Source organism: Crocodylus porosus, unplaced genomic scaffold (genome assembly GCF_001723895.1).
Source record: "Crocodylus porosus isolate Cpor-Errol unplaced genomic scaffold, CroPor_comp1, whole genome shotgun sequence".
NCBI lineage: Eukaryota > Metazoa > Chordata > Crocodylia > Crocodylidae > Crocodylus > Crocodylus porosus.
In genome coordinates this window covers 174,949,714-174,965,808 of record NW_017728886.1, presented here as the reverse complement: position 1 = coordinate 174,965,808, position 16,095 = coordinate 174,949,714, and the positions used below count along the sequence as shown (strand labels likewise).

The following is a 16,095-nucleotide window of genomic DNA, read 5'->3' as shown; positions in this document are numbered from 1 at the left end:
TGGCAGAGGGTAGATTTAGGCTAGATATCAGGAGGTCGGACTCAATGATCTGCTCAGGTCCCTTCTGACCCTAGAAACTATGAAACTATGAAATTCTCTGATTTAAAAAAAAACAAAAAACAAATTTTCTTTTTAAAATACACAAAAATCTGTGTTCTTCCATCAATAAAATGCCACTGTGTGTGTGTATAATATAATATACATGAGCGAGAGATCAGTTGGGAAATGTTTTATTGACATATTTACAATTTTAAAGCAAATTGCTGCCCCTGCCCCCTTCGCTTACCAGGATGTGGGGACAGCTGCAACCAGACCCACAGCTGTTTTGTGGCTCTGAGCAGTGCCATCCCTTACTGTCCTGCTCTCTGTGCCCCAGCACCTGAGCCCCAGTGACCCACTGCTGTTTCTGGGAAGCCCTTGAATGGGGCTTAGGAACTGGGCTGGGCAAGCCCTTTCCCTTCCAGGCCAGCCTCCCCCTGCACAGGCTGCTCTAGGGGAGCAGGGGGGCTCAAAGCCTAGCTCTGGAAGCCTCTCTGACCAAGAGCACTCCCCCACCCCGACCCCATCTCTCTTTCACAGTCACATTCCTGCTGCCAATTCTACCCCTCCCTGCAGCCTATTACAGCCCCCATGTGACTCCTGGGACCAGGAGCACTCCCCCTCCCCACCCCCAGGCCAGGGCTGTATGTCCCAAGACTGATGTGGGCATGAGGCAGGGCTTTGGTCTGGCAGTTTCCCCTGCAGCTGCAGCTCCTGCCAGGAGGTCCCATCCCATCTGGCAGCAAGGCACAAAGGGTGTGAGGTTTGTGGGACAGATGCGGGGTGGAGGTAGGGAAAGGGGTTTAGGGGTAGATGTGGGGTTTGTGGGGGTGCCAGGGGGGACGTGGGAGGGTTTGTAGCTGGGTGTAGAAGTGGATGTGAGATTTGTGGGGGGTTGGAGGATTTTGGATGGGTGTGGGGTGGATGTGGGATTTGTGGAGGTGGGGGAGTGTTTGGCTTCTATGTATTAGATTGTAGAGGGGTTTGTGTGTGTAGAGTTTGGTGAATATGTGGGTCTGGGGGTTGTGGATGGGTTTGTGGCGGGGTTTGTGAGTGTGGGATTTCATAGTAGCTAAGGTCAGGAGGGACGTGAACAGATCATCTAGCCTGACCCCCTGCCTCAGGCAGGAATGAATGCTTGGTTCACAAGATCCCAGACAGGTGATCATCTTCAGTTTGCCCAAGGTAGGGGCAAGGACCACTTCCCTGGGAAGTTGATTCCAAGTTTTTGCCCCCCTGTGAAAAAAAATTGCCTTCTGATCTCTATCTTAAATCTATTCTCCATCAGCTTATTACCACTGTTCCTCATCACCCCAGGCAGTGCTGAGGAGAAAAGGGCTCTAACTATTTGCTGTTGATCTCCCCTGATGAGTTTGTAGGCAGCTACCAGGTCCCCCCTCAGCCTTCTCTTGCTGAGGCTGAACAGGTTGAGGTCCCTCAGTCTCTCCTCATAGGGCCTGTCCTGCTGCCCTCTCACCAAGTGGGTGGCCCTCCTTTGAACCCTCTCCAGGTTGGCCACATTCCTCTTGAAGTGCGGCGCCCAGTACTGGATGCCGTACTCTAACTGCAAACTGACCGAAGTTGCATAGAGGAAAAGCATCACCTCTCTGGGATTTGTGGGTGGGGGTATCATTTTTATGAGTGGATTGTGGGAAGGTTTGTTGATATGGGGGGAGTGTGAGGTTTATGGGTGGAGGTGTGATGTTTGTGAGTGGATTATATGGGAGGAGTTGTGGGGGTATTGTGGGTGTAGGGTTTATGGGGGGGCTGCCACATTATCACCCACTCACCACCCCATAGCACACAGCCCCACTGCCAGCAGCAGCAGCCCGTAGTGGGCACTCAGGGTGCTCATGGCCTACTGCAGGCAGAGCCACTCCAGTAGCACACAGTGCTGCCCAAGATCCAGGAGCTGCATGTGGTTCATGGAGCCAGCCCAGTCCACTGGCATGCATTTTTGGCCAGGACTGGGCTTCTGCTACTACCCAGAATTCCTGACATGGCACACAGGAGCCACGCACCCTCAGACTGGGCTGGCTCCTCCCTCCTTGTGGTAGGCACATGGAAACAGGAGGTGGTCCAGCATGATGGTGTGCAGCTCCTGCTTGCAGTGCCAGGAGTGCTGCAGGAGCTGACCTGGTCCTGCCCAAAGACTGCACCAATGAACCAGGCTGGCTCCATGCACCATGTGTAGCCCCTGGGTCTCAGGCAGCATTGTGCACTGCTGGTGGGACTCTGCCTGCAGTGGGCCATGAGTGACCCAAGAGCCAACTGCCGGCTGCTGCTGCTGCAAAGTGGCTGTGCACCATGTGAGGGGTTGGTGGGCATTCCTCTCCTGCCTTCCCCCACACCCTTATGTCCCCATCTACTGGGGACAGAGCTTGGGTCTCATTCAGCTCTGAGCCACTGCTGCCAGCTGTGCCCCACTTCTCTTTCCTCCAGCCTGCTAAAGCAGTGTAAGTGGGAGGCAGAGATGCTCTGGCTGGGTGATAGAACATCTGTTTGGAGGATCCAGCCTCCAGTTGCTTTGGGGCATGCTCCAGGAGTTTGGACTGCACCACTTTTTTTCTGGTGTGTTTTCTTATCAAACAGAGTCTACACTGTGGGAACAGTTTTTCATTCATGCTGTGCCTCCTGTGGTGGCTCAAACTGCTTTGAGATACCACAACAGACGTGTTTGCAGCCTAAGGCCAAGTCCAGATGTGTGGATGTTTTGTCCCCCAAGCACAAATAGTGGTGGCACACCTTGTTCTACCACTAGTTGTCCCCGGGAAATGTCTGTGACATGCATGCAATGGTATGTGGCAAGTTACCCCGGGTGGGGTTGCTGAAGCTGGGAACAGCACTTGGCTGGCCTCAGCAGCTTTACCTGGCATTCTGGGGGCTCCCAGGGCTGCAGCAGCAGTGATCCTGCCATGCAAAGCCTGGCCAGCAGTATAGTGCAGCTCTAGTCAGCTGGGCTCTGGCTTTGGGTGGCGCACACTGCCACTGCATGTGCAGCTCTGCCTTTTTCTCTGTGGGTTATTTTGACCCACAGAGGAAAAAAACTCTCCACACTGCTCCCTTACAACAGGGAGAACAACGGAACATATGGTATGTGGTGCCACAGATGTGTCTGAGGCACCACATACAGTGTTACTGCACTTTTCTGGACATGGGCTAAGAGGCTATTTGTCTGCTTAGAAACCCACTAGTATTTGGGGAAAAAAAACTATCTAACCCTGAAGTGGTCGAATACAGAAACATGAGGCTATGGTTTGGACAACCTGTCAGTTTTTCTCATAACCACAATATTTGCATTTCCAATTTGTATAATGTTTATAAAGACACTATTGTCAATAGTTACTTCAAAGATTCCTTGGACACTCCATATACTCAGCAAACTTAATATTTGCCAAGAGTGCACTTGGAGTAAAACCTCTCTTTACATTTTCTCTATTCTCCAGAAAGGACATTCTTATTTGTATGAAGAAACACCATTGGTTTATATCAAGGGCACAAATCTAATTAGAAATGTTACTTTGTATTTTAATCTCTCTTTTTTTGAATATTACATGATGTTCTTATCTAAATAGGGCTTTGCTGCTTCAGGAGGCTGCTGCTACTTCTAGAGGACAATGTACAAATTTTACAGACACACAAAGGTTATAAAAAAGATACCTCTTGCTTACATTTACATAGCAGACATTACAGTTTAGTTCAAGTTATACATTTCATACTCTTAAAACAACTGAAGTCTAAAATATTTGCTACGTGCTTGGAATGACTTGGGGAAATATTTGTAGGAAAGTATTATCTATTAGCCTCTAATGCTGTCCACGTATCAAGAGTTTACTAATTGGGGACCAAAATTATATGAATCCTTACTTGTATGAGTAGTTACTCTGACTGTAATATAACAATTAGATGAGTAATTTGTAACTGGTAGGTGACAAACAGCACCTCTATATATGACATTAGTGTGATGCAATAAACTCCGGTGCACTTGATGCTGGAGTTGATTGCTCCTGGGCACAGTATTTACACATGCACCCAGGACCACAGTGCATTGAGCTGGGGCACTGCAGTCCTTGCCTCAGGGCCTGTGGGAATCAGTCTGCCAGCTCAGAGCTGCTCCTTACAGCTCAATGTGCTGCAGTGGGGCTGTCTGGAGCATGAGGGTGCTTCAGTGTGGGGCTAGGTGAAAGGCAACCTCCGCATTGTAGCACTCTCATACCCCAGCCAGCCACATCAAGTCTAGATGTGTGTTGTGGCAGAATAAATAACTCCACTATAGGATAGTACTTGTGTTGGGCAGTACTATCCTATGGCAGAGTGAATTAGTTTACTCCAGCCTAATAGCACTACTTGTATAGATGGTGATGTTATACTGTGGAGTAATTTGTCATCTTTGCTCTAAAGCATCTTGTCTAGATGCACCCTAAGACTCACAGTCTGATCCTGCATAAGCATCTCTGAAATTTTAATTCGGGCTGTGGTTTGGTGCACTATCTATTAACATATTTTAGATATCTCTTTCTTATAATCTTCCCCATTTATTTATAATATATGTAGTCATATCTCAAGTTCATGTTAGGTTTTCACTTAATCTTTCAGAGGAAAAAGCTTTTCACAAAAGGATAACACAATGATTACTTAACAACAAAAATTGAGTTAAAGAACTGAAAAAAGCACAATATTTAAATGCAAGGCATCGTTTATCTTATGCTATTCAAAAGGGTCTCATTTTATAACAATAACACATTTCTGCAAAAGAACACATGAAAAGTTGAGCAATCAGCACAGTTTATCTCCATGTGACATTTCCAAATGCTATTTATATATTTCATGGGTCAGTTTCTTTATGAAAATAGCCCTGTCCTCCAGCTATCTAAAGATCTGGCATTTGAAACCAATTCAATTTATATGTTAAATTTTATGTTAGGGGAAAAAACAGAGACACTCACCACATTTCTTTATGTAGGACTGGTTATCATCATCTTAATTTGTTTGGAAAGCTTGCCTTTTTATTCTCCAAAGCTACAACATGGAATAGAATGTATGAATTAAAATAAAATGTCTGGCTTATTCACTGCTAGGAGTTGGTCTTAGAGAAAATTTCAGACCTAGCTAAAGTGGTATCAAAGGGGTGGGTAAGGGCAGCTCCCTAATTACAGGGAGCAGGATAGAGGGGAGAACAGCTTTTATAGACAGAAAATGCATGAAATTTCAGTGCAGACTTCACTAAGTCTACGTCAGGTGTAAGGATAGCACAGACTTACCTACCTTACAATTTTAAAGTGTTGCTCACAATTTAATGGCATGCTTAGCCCAGACTAATTATAAGAAGTGTACTATACTATTAAATCGCGAGCAAATTCTTTGTCTTTCCTAAAAGAAACAACAAGAATTTAAAAAAATCAGGTGACTACAAATCCTTGCTACCTTAATTGACAGTGTTTTCCATCACCCTCAAGTAGAATTATCTTGCATACAGAGCTTGTGACCATTTTTATTACTTCATCCACTCTGGAGACAAATATCCATTTTTCACTAGAAGACACAGTGTAACTGGGGAAATCTCATTGTGTCAGAAGAAGTAAAAAGTAGCCCTTCATTGTTCAAACTCTTTCAGTGTTCAAAAGACAACTTTCATATTGGTGTTTTCTGGACAGTTAGGTGGAATTTCTGGTGTAACTTTAAGAGAGGATCCTGCTACTAGTTAGTTAAGTTTTGCAGCTGACTTTAAGGGAGAGAATTTTCTTCCATATCAACTTTAAATAAGCACACATTAAACTGAATTGTTGGAAGGTCAGAGCCATATAACTCCCTGTAAAGTACAGAGGTGTTCCTCCTCTTAACATGTGCTTTAAAAAGGATGCACACAACAGACGAAGAATTTGCTCCTGATTTAGTAGTATAGAACACTTCTTATAATTAGTCTGGGCTAAACTGTACTTTTACCACAGTCCTAGGCAGAACAATGATGGATGGACACACAATATGAAATCTGCTTTTCCATCACTTCAGCAAGGAAGGAATATGCATCAAATGGGGACGTGCTTTCCATACCACACCAGCTCAGCTGTGATAGCAGAAATAAGCCTCCATCCTCATTTATTTTATACTCATTCATTTGTAGGAGGGTTAGTAATGTCACCTAGAAGCTGTTCTCCCTGCACTACAACCTGGGATAGCCTATGGAGGGAAACCAAAGGACACTACACTTCCTTGTTCCTCTGTACTGGCATGTAATGCGGTATACAATTATGCCCCCCAAGAGCACAGGTGTGAATGTGTTCTCTGTCATAAAATTTTCTGCAAATATTGTATATATCACATAAATTGTTTCAGGTTATATAAATATTCATTTAGATTTAATCTGTGTTTTCTAGTGCTTTATCACTTTGTGAACAAGGAGCACTGGCCATTTCAGGCCTGGGATGCTAGGCTACCTTCTAAAGAAATAGAGCATATTTCTTATCAACTATAAATCACTGAGCAATGATCACCCATTCAGCACAGGTTCATATCTCCCACCTTCTAAAGTATTTACTATTTACCGAAGCAGAACTTTTAAGATTGGCCCCCCACAAAGGTAAAGGCTAAAGGACCAGGGCATTCTCTAGTTTGTGTTCACCTGTGACCATAATAAATATACTATATGTGTATCCCAACCTAAATCTAACCTTCAGAAAATGCTGTATGATGCATCACTTTTCCTGATCTATTATAAACATTTGTTTCTGATTTCTAGACCTGGTATAAGCAAGTACATTACAAGCAAGTGAAATACAGCCCTTCAATTAAACATGACAGACAGTCTCAACTACCAGCATAAGTTCATTAACATTTATAACATGTAACATATGTAATTTTACTGTTTCAATGAATACCAGGAATTTACTTATGTTGGTCAATATATACTAGTTACATCACAGGTCAATAGATCTTGATAACTGCAGAATCAGAGTCCTTATTTTGAGATACTTTATAAAAACTCTAGTTTAGCATGAGGAGATGGGAAATTGATAAAAATAAGTTTATACTGTATCTTTAAAATAATTAACATTTTCATTATAAAACTGAATAGCTTTCCGTTGCAATGTTTCTGATTTTTATTCTCATTGTATTATATTACTCTCCTTACAATATTTTGATACAAAAAAATAATATTTAAGTCTTCTCCTTCACTTAATTAGAAATGTCTCTTTTTCACTGCCCATTAGCCATTATTCTCATGCTTTCATTAGCTTGAGAAAAGGCAATAAAACTTGAAGCTCTGATACACCCCTTTGGCATGTTATGCAATCTGTCTGGTTCAATCACTTATAATAAATATGCTGAACTTTAGAGAACTACCTTTGTAACCATTATTAGTTGAATCACAGACCAGATTAGCTGCATTTAACTTTGACAGTGCAAATGCTAAGTAATTTCACTGAAGTAATATGGACTTGTGCAGCTAACAACAAAATTTGATTCCAAATGACCATATATTGCAACATTATAATAATGACTCTAAAATAATATAACCTTTACCTTTTTTCATAGTAAAATAATGTTTAAAGCTGAATGAACTGATTTTTATATATAAAGCATTTAAATATGTTTTGAACTATTGAATACCCTATAGACTTTTTAACAGAACTTTTTTTTGTCTAGTTGCATCAAAAAATTAAAGAACAAAAAAAAAACAAATTTTACTTTTTATGTCTAATAACTAGTTTATAAAGGCAAGACTCAGCTGAAATATTTCATTGTATTCTGTACTAGTGCTTGGACATCTTGTTTATCAACCAAATGCCATTTTATACGTGAGATCCAATAAAAGCAGAGCAATACCCTTTTGCTGCCTGAAAGGCATTTCTATTACCAGATATGGGATTTCAAAGTGAAATGGGAGCAGAAGTATGCATGTAAGGCAAAGAAGACCACAAAGTTTTTTTTAGTGTTGCAAAAGGAGGGTGAATAGCAGAATATATCTCATTCTAAGTGTGATCACAAGATAACAGAGTTTTTACTCATTTCTGTGACCACTTCCAAACTGATGAGCATATTTAATGAATATCTCTTGGATGACTATACATGATGCCTTGATAAACACTCTGTCAGGGGGTGCTGGCTTGCACGAGCACAGCTTAGTAATCATCATGAGAATTCGAAGATGCAGGATATAAAGAAAAAGTGGAGGAAATGATCCCACCAGGTGAATCCAACTGTAGGGTAAATAGTTTCCCCCAAAAGGGGAAGGTTTTGAAGAGGTTCTGAAAAAAAAATGCAGAAGGCTACTCTTCTCAAACCCATTAGAAAAGAGTTTGCAATGGTTTCTGGTTTTGCTTTTGCGGTCCTTTAGGTGTACACTAGAAGCAGCTAATTAAAAAATTTAAGTATAATTGACACCGATAATGAAGGGGGGGAAAAAAAAAATCAAGATCTTACCTGTGTGACTCCAGGAACCTTGTAGCCTTAAAGGAATAGGAAGTACAGAAATCAGATTAGATATACCATGAGGAGAAGGAAGGAATTCTTTTTTTACTTCACAGCCCCTCAGAAAGCTTTAGAAGTTACAGCTTCCTGCCAGTAAAAGACACTTCTGCTTTTAGTTTTGAGAACTCACAGTATGTCGCCGCTTACTGCATGCTATTTTGGGTGCCGTGTGTAAAACTATGAACACAGGCACTTTTGTGCAAAACATCATAAGGCCTCCCTGATGTTCATTCAGACCCCAGAATTAAAATGCAGAAGGCTCTAGCAGGCAAAATACAAGCTGATTTTCTTTTCCTAGTGGAAAAATAAAGCACTCGCTGGCAAGTAACCAAGGTGGTGAGAAGGTAATTCATCTTCTGTGAGAGTATTTTGCAAGTGAAAGGGACATGCCCTCTGTTTAGAGATTAGTCAGGAAAACAAATGATCAATTTAGAGCAGTCACAAAAGTTACATAATAGAAGAGAAGGTTACTGCAGTCTGTTTTTTGCCCTCCAGTAATGATTTTACCAAATCATTTCTGTTCAGAAAAAGTGCCACATGAGAAAACCATATCCAGGATATAGCTTTATGTCTTTCCTTATGTTTTCTGACAGCTTTATGAAAATAAATCTTGTTTTACCCTCCTTGCAGAAGTTTAATAAAACTATTTTTTTGGCCTCTGGCTGTTACATACACCTACACACACACTCATACACTTGCACATTTTGTAGATAGAAAGTTACATGTTTGTATATAGCATTTCCTTTATCTTATTAATCGATTTATAAAAAAAAAATAAAATAGTAAAATGTCTGGGATTATAGATAGTTTTGAAGAAGTCATTATAATATAAATAGCATTTTGGAAAAGTTTTACTATGATTGAATTTCATGTTTAATTAATCTACTATGCTATGACCCAGTAATTTAAAATGTGATCCTGCATGCTTTGTGTACTCTGATAGGAAATTTAATAATATGGAAGCATACAGGCATTTGTGTCCTTTAGTTGAAAATTTTTTATAATAATCATTATGATGATGATTTATATTTATTGTCTGTTGACATCGTGTTAAGTGTTCTTCAAACATAGAATTCAAACTGAGAAAAACAAATTACAGATCTTGGTACTGGGAGAAGTCCCCTATCTTATAGCAGATTTTATGAGATTAACACACATTCTGTCTAAATTGTAACTGGGAACTTAATTCCCTAAATCTGGTAGAAAAATTTTCATTTAAATTTTTTGATGGGGAAAACCCCCCGAGTTTCCAAGTAACATTTTAATGCTGAAATTGTCCACTTAGAACAGAAATTTTGGGTTTTCCCCATAAAAAATGATGGCACCAAAGCTGAAGGGAACACTTCAGTTATTCCAGCGCCAATTTTCTGATGAATTTTCTGTTCACCAAATGTGTGTGCATGTTTAGCAGGACTTGGAGCAACATTTCTTCATCATCTGGTAGTTTTTAAATGTTACATTTGACAGAAGTCTCTTTTGAAAATGATCAGGAAAGTGAATGTCCTTGTAAATTTGCAGGATACTTCTTAGTCTCTATCTAGTTTTAAAACATGTTAAATATAATACTTACAAATGAACAAAACTGCAAACATCTAGGCAAGACTGTATGCACATGCTGAACTGTCTGAGTTAAACCCGTGGCTCCTCCCTAGTTTTAAATTGACCAGTTTCGTAATTGTTGAGGTACATCATGTTTTATCTTGATAAAAACCTAGAGCATAATGTGAGCTAGTCAAGATAATCTAACGTAACACTTGAAATCCAAATTTAGAGCCAGCCTTAAGGTCATCTTCTGTAGTTTTATCATTCATATTTTTCTTCTTCCTTCAAAAGCAGTAGTGCTTGAAGGGAGTTGTAAATTCTGGAGAAATATGAAACTCTGCTTCTGATTCATAGAGTCTGATTAGGTGCTAAATAACATCTAAACATAGCAAAAAGGCTTTGGGGAAGCCAAAATGATGACTGCCTCCAGAGCCGTCTGCCATGTCATAGCACTTCTCTGCAGGACCAAATAAAAGGTCTAGCCTCTAGCAGGGAGGAAGGTGAAGGTGGCTAAGTTAAGAACAGGGTGTGAAGCTACAGCACTCTTTCTGCATCTATGAAAAAATAGAGCTACATGAATGGACTCACACACAATAAAGCAACGCAATTTGGCAGCAGCTTGCCCTCTCCCTGTGCACAGATCCAGGGTCCACATGCTTCCCCACGCTTGCCCAGGATTGGATGCAGTGGTGGGAGTCCCCCATCCCCATGACCCTCCAGATAAGCTGTTCACACTATGGCCCATACCCCACCTTGACTGAGCAGTGCCTGTGGGAGCTCTTTCACATTGGCACCCAGGGTGGTCACCCCACTTGCTCCCTCTCCCCCCATGCTATGGTACTGATCACATGATTTGCCATATTGCAGAGTTTTTACCCCACCCCAGTACTGATGTCACCTCATTGTCTTTCCTGGAAGACCATTGAGGATGAAGGTTTACTCAATAGCTCAAAACCATTAATTGTTGAAGAAAACAGGGAGAAGGAGATTCATAGATGTAGAGTCAGAAGGGACCTAAGTAGATCTTCAAGTCTGGCCCCCTCCCCTGGGCAGGAGAGCATACTGGGCTCATATGACCCCAGCTAGGTAATTGTCAAGCCTCTTCTTAAAGACCCCCAAGGTGGGAGCCCGCACCACTTCCCTTGGAAGTTGGTCCCAGATGCTAGCTGCCCTGACTGTGAAATAGTGTCTTCTAGTGTCCAACCTGAACCTACTCTCAGACAACTTACTGCCATTATTCTTTGTTACTCCAGGAGGTGCAAGGATGAACAGGGTCTCTTCCCATTCCCCACTCATTCCCCCTGGTAAGTTTGTAGATGGCCACCAGATCCCCTTTCAGCCTTCTCTTGTGAAGGCTGAACAGATTCAGGTCCCGTAGCCTCTCCTCATAGGGTCTGGGCTGCTGTCTCTGGTTCATTACTATCTGGCTTGGAACTCAGATATATAGTATTCACTGAAGAGGGAGAAAAACTGCTTCACAGGAATTTTGAGTGGTGCTAACCTAATATGGACTTGCTAAGTATATATGCAGTACCAAAAATCCTGATGAGGTCATCAGAAAATGGTGAGAAAAAACTTTGACAGAATTAGTAAGGTGAATTGGCAAGACATAAAAAACACATTTATGACAGGAAATGAAGAGCCATTGCCCTGAAGCAGATGAGCTTACACACATTATTTAGGTCAAATGAAGCTAAGGTATTTACTAACTTAAATGCCAAATTGGAAGGCTCTAAAAATTGAGCGGAACCCTCCCAGCTAAAATACTTAGAAATGCTGAACACAACATTAGCTCCCAGTTGCTGGACAATGGGTGAAATGAGCTGAGCTGAGCAGGGTAGTCCAACAGATTGATTGTTGATCCATGGTATAAACTATGAGGTATATTAAATGATGAGATTCAGTATTCAAATGCAAATTTAAGTTTCTAGCAATTGAACTACACTGGATATGTGTTTATAGGTTAGCTATGTACATGACATTGATTTAGTGATATAGTAAAACATCACTTTTTCCCCTTTGTCTGTGGTAAAGTTATGAAATATGTTAATTATCACTAGACCTTCTGTTATTAATATTCAAAGTAAATAATTAGGCTTGTCCTATATTGACAAATAGAATTACCCTGTTAGCTCTTTCCTGATCTCACAGCCCATGTTATTTCCTGCAGAGAAGGGTCTCAGAAATTCGGTAGCTTTCAGCAGCCTCTGTCACCTTGACTGTTGTCACAGCTTCCCTCCAAGGTATGTTAAAAGCCTAACATCAGCTAGCTCTGTGGGGGAGATCCATTGCTTGCTGACAGCACAATTAGAAGCACAATCAAAAAGGGTGGACAAACCCAATTCATATAAAATAAGCAGTATCCTTTGTTTACTGCCTAAATAAAAACCTTTCTGAGAGTTTGGAAAATCTAAAAAGACTTTATTTAAAAATAAAATAGCACATTCATTTTCACATTAAGGTGTACAAGCTGGGGATTGGGAAAGGAAGTCCCATATTCCAGTGTATGTACCATTTCTAACACAACCAGAAGAAAAATTTTGTAGATCTGTGTGTCTTAGTTAAGCACCTGTTCAGAGCTATCCATCTGGATAGTTAAGACAAGGTGAAAAAATGGGAGCTGATTAAAATCACTGAGCAATTTTGTGGTTTGACCATCCATCAATCAGTTGCAATATTACTTTCTTTTACCTTTTTTGCTTTCACAGAGATTTAGTCTTGAATTACTGTGCAAATATAATGAGACTAGACTATAGCATTTTTAATGTCCTCATTGTGATGATTTGGAAAATTACAGGAGTTTTTTTGAAGGTACAGACTAACACAATACATTATTCTATGTGAAAAGACAATGCTGCTTTCTCCCAGGTTAAAAAAAAGAAGGCATTTTCACCACTTTTTTTTTTCTTTTTTCTTTTTAATGAAATAGCCCAATTATCAAAGTAAAATAAATAAATAAAAGGATTACAGTAATCAGGGACACCTCTTATGCCAGGACATTAGGAGGGCAGGGAGCAACTCACATTTCTTTTTAAGTGATTCTATACTTGTAGATTCATCCAGCAGCACTGGCAGGCTTCACATGGATTTTTATCCAGTTATTGCCCATTATATGGAGGTTTCATCATTATAAAGGACCTTTCGAAAGATTAGTTAAATGCTGGAAATCTTGAAAAACCCAGAATGAAGTCTGATTAACCCTTTTCCCTCACTGGGGAAAAAAGGAAAGAGAGTATAGTTTTATGATTTCTTTTCCTTCTTCAAATTATTTTTCTAAGGTCTAGAATGAACTAATTCTACAAGTGGAGGTTTAAGTGGGTCTTCAGTGATAGACAAGCTTTGTGCTGGGCCTCTAAAGTAGGAAGGAAGAAAGGGCTTTGACTTTTTAGCTACTTTATTCAGAGGTTTGGTGTACCTTCACAGTATTACACGTGATGCCTAAGATGCCATTATGCAGTCGGGACACCCAGCCACATGGTTATACAGACCAAAGCCCTCTCTAAACAAACAATTCCTACTCTGCTGTATCCAATCATACATGTGACAAAACATTCAACTTCCCCCACACAGAAAAGCAAAAAGCAGCTTGGTGAGGGCCCAGGGCATGGCATGAGCTTGGAGTTGCAGTCTGCCAATGAGCCTGCCCAGTTGCCCAGACTAGTCACGACGTCAGAGTGCATATTGAAGATGGCTTTCCTCCATGTGACACAGCACTTCCTCAAAGGCCCAGTGTGCCTCAAAGGTGGGCACTGCTCACTGGAGTACAGTGTGCTTAAATTTCAGTGAGAGGTACACCTGCACCAGGAGGCCGGAAAGCCACAGGGTGTCATCTGAGCCAGTCCTGGCAAGCCATTTGCGGTGGCTCTTGATGGCCATCTTGGCCTGACCTAATAGAAAGTAGGCCAGGCAGACGGCACCCTGCTTGGTCACCTGGTATGGGTGGGAACATGTAGGTGTTCTCCGACAGGCTCCTGCCCAGTGTGCACAGTGGTGGCTCGAGGGGAACAAAGAGCAGCCGCAGGCAGGGACATTTGAGGAAGGCATGAAAAAGGTTTTCCTCAATGCACCCAGGGCTGAAGGGGCAGGCCGTGGAGATGACTGTTTTAAAAGTGGGACACAAATGTGCCAGTGGCTAGGATGCTGTGCAGCAACTGCCACTGCAGGTCACAAGTCTTTTTGGTAGGTGGTGGCTTATGGAATGTGTACAAGCTGAGTGGCCCAGTAGGGAATCTGGTGCCCCCAGGTGCCATCACCACTGTGTGTTGGGGTGGCCCACCAGCACCTGGGTATGACAAACATGAACCACCCAGGCATACAGGCTTCCATGTGACAGAAAAGGAAAGGGGCAACTCATATCACTGTCCGGAGGCATGGGGAGCATCAGCAGGGTGTCCGGCTCATGGGCCAGTTTATTGGCTATGGCCAGGGTGACCGGCAGTGGGGGGAAAGCCTCACTTCAGGCATCTACAGCACGGGGGACCTGGCATGCTCAGAGATGGTCATCCAGGGTGGCTGTTGGTTCTGGTAGGAGGGCAGCCTGGATGTCATGCAGGAGATGGCCCACACTGCAGAAAGAGCGCATGCCTAGCTGGATGGTCAGGGCCTTGGGCAAGAGCCAGGCCAACTGAGAGGGGTCAAGGAGATGGCCCAGGTGGAGGACACACATGGATGAATGCAGCTGTGAGGCTGGTGGAGACCAGGCTTGTCATAGGGTGCCACAGAGCGGGGTTGTGCACCAGGGGCTCCCTCAGCATCTATGGGAATTGCAGGTGCCAGGCCTGGGGCTGGGGGCAGAAGGTGGCTTGCCAGGCTCATACCACGCCATGGTAGAAGGCTGGAAGTACCACCCAGTTCAGGAGTGTGAGGTCCAGCAATAAGAGCTCCTGGTTGAAGCAGAGGGCCCCCCACCCTCTTCAGGAACCAGCACACTAGTTGTTGCCAGGGTAGGTGCTTCTCACTGTAGAGGAGTTACTGAAGGGCTTGCAGGTGGAAGGCAGCCACCTTGTTCACCAGGTTGACCAGGCTCTGGCCCCCCTCAGTGACGGGTAGGTAAAGGATGGCTCATGTGAGCCAGTGGCACCCAGAGAAGAAAAAGTCTAGCAAGATGCACTGGCATCTCTCGAGTAGGTCCTGTGGTGAGTTGAGTACAGTGCGCCAGTGCCGCAGGGTAGCTGTCACCAGGTTGTTGGTGATGAGGAAATGGCCACAGTAGGAGAGGTTGGGTAGGTGCCAGCACAACCATTGCAGGAGGACCTCCATCCCTCCCAAGGCTGTCCTGGTTGTGCACCATGAAAGTCTCTGGCCCCAGTAACATGCCCAGGACATAGAGGCCCTCACGGTGCCAGGTGAAGCCCCCTGGCAAATCTGGGGGAGTCGCGTTGGTCCATGTGCCAAACAGCAGGATATCACTCTTGGCCCAGTTGATACAGGCTGAGGAGGCATGCTCATAAGCTCATTAGCAGTCCATTCAGGTGCTACACATCTTCCTAGGTGTTGAGGAAGATGGTCACATCGTCCGCATATGCTGACAGGCAGAGTGGAGGATGAGTGGAAGGGCCACACCACTCAGGTGGTGCTCCAGTGTGTGCAACAGCCCTGATGGCTGCTCCTGTGCAAGCAGAATGGGGCGTAGACCATGCTGTTCACCTCCAGCCTGCTCAAGGTGTCTTGTCACAAGACCTGGAGGGCCCCGGTGAAGAGGGGCCCAAAGCTGAAAGCCACAGGGTCTGGAAGAGGTAAGCATGACCCACCAGGTCAAAGGCCTTCTCTTGGTCTGGAGAAATGAGGCCAATGTCCAGGATGAAGAGTTCACTAGCTGTGAGTAAGTTGCGTAGCAGGAATAGGTTTGTCTTGGATGGTCCTGCCTGGGCACGTGGTAGTTCTGTTCAGGCCCAGTGACAGATGCCATGATGGTGCGTAGGTGGGTTGCCAGCACTTTGGCCAGAATCTTGTAGTCCACACAGAGCAGGGAGACCAGCCATCAGTTCTTAATGCAGCCAAGTTCTCCCTTCTTGAGCAGCAGCGTGAGCACTGTTTGGTGGCAGC

The 16,095-nt window shown here is 43.3% G+C and overlaps 1 protein-coding gene across 5 annotated transcripts in view; it reads right to left on the bottom strand.

Annotated features, from left to right (window-relative positions):
• CDH19 (cadherin 19) overlaps nucleotides 1-8,849 on the bottom strand; it is a 92,664-nt gene extending 83,815 nt beyond the window's left edge. For 2 of the 5 annotated variants that reach the window (XM_019545346.1, XM_019545332.1), the window contains exons 1-2: nucleotides 8,461-8,842; nucleotides 4,986-5,058 (exon numbers count right to left, since the gene is read on the bottom strand). The gene's annotated coding sequence lies outside the window, so the exon portion shown is untranslated. Of the gene's footprint in view, nucleotides 1-4,981; nucleotides 5,059-8,460 lie in introns of all 5 variants that reach the window. The other 3 variants (XM_019545363.1, XM_019545353.1, XM_019545340.1) reach the window with 3 other exon arrangements.
• Nucleotides 8,850-16,095: the final 7,246 nt, after the last annotated feature.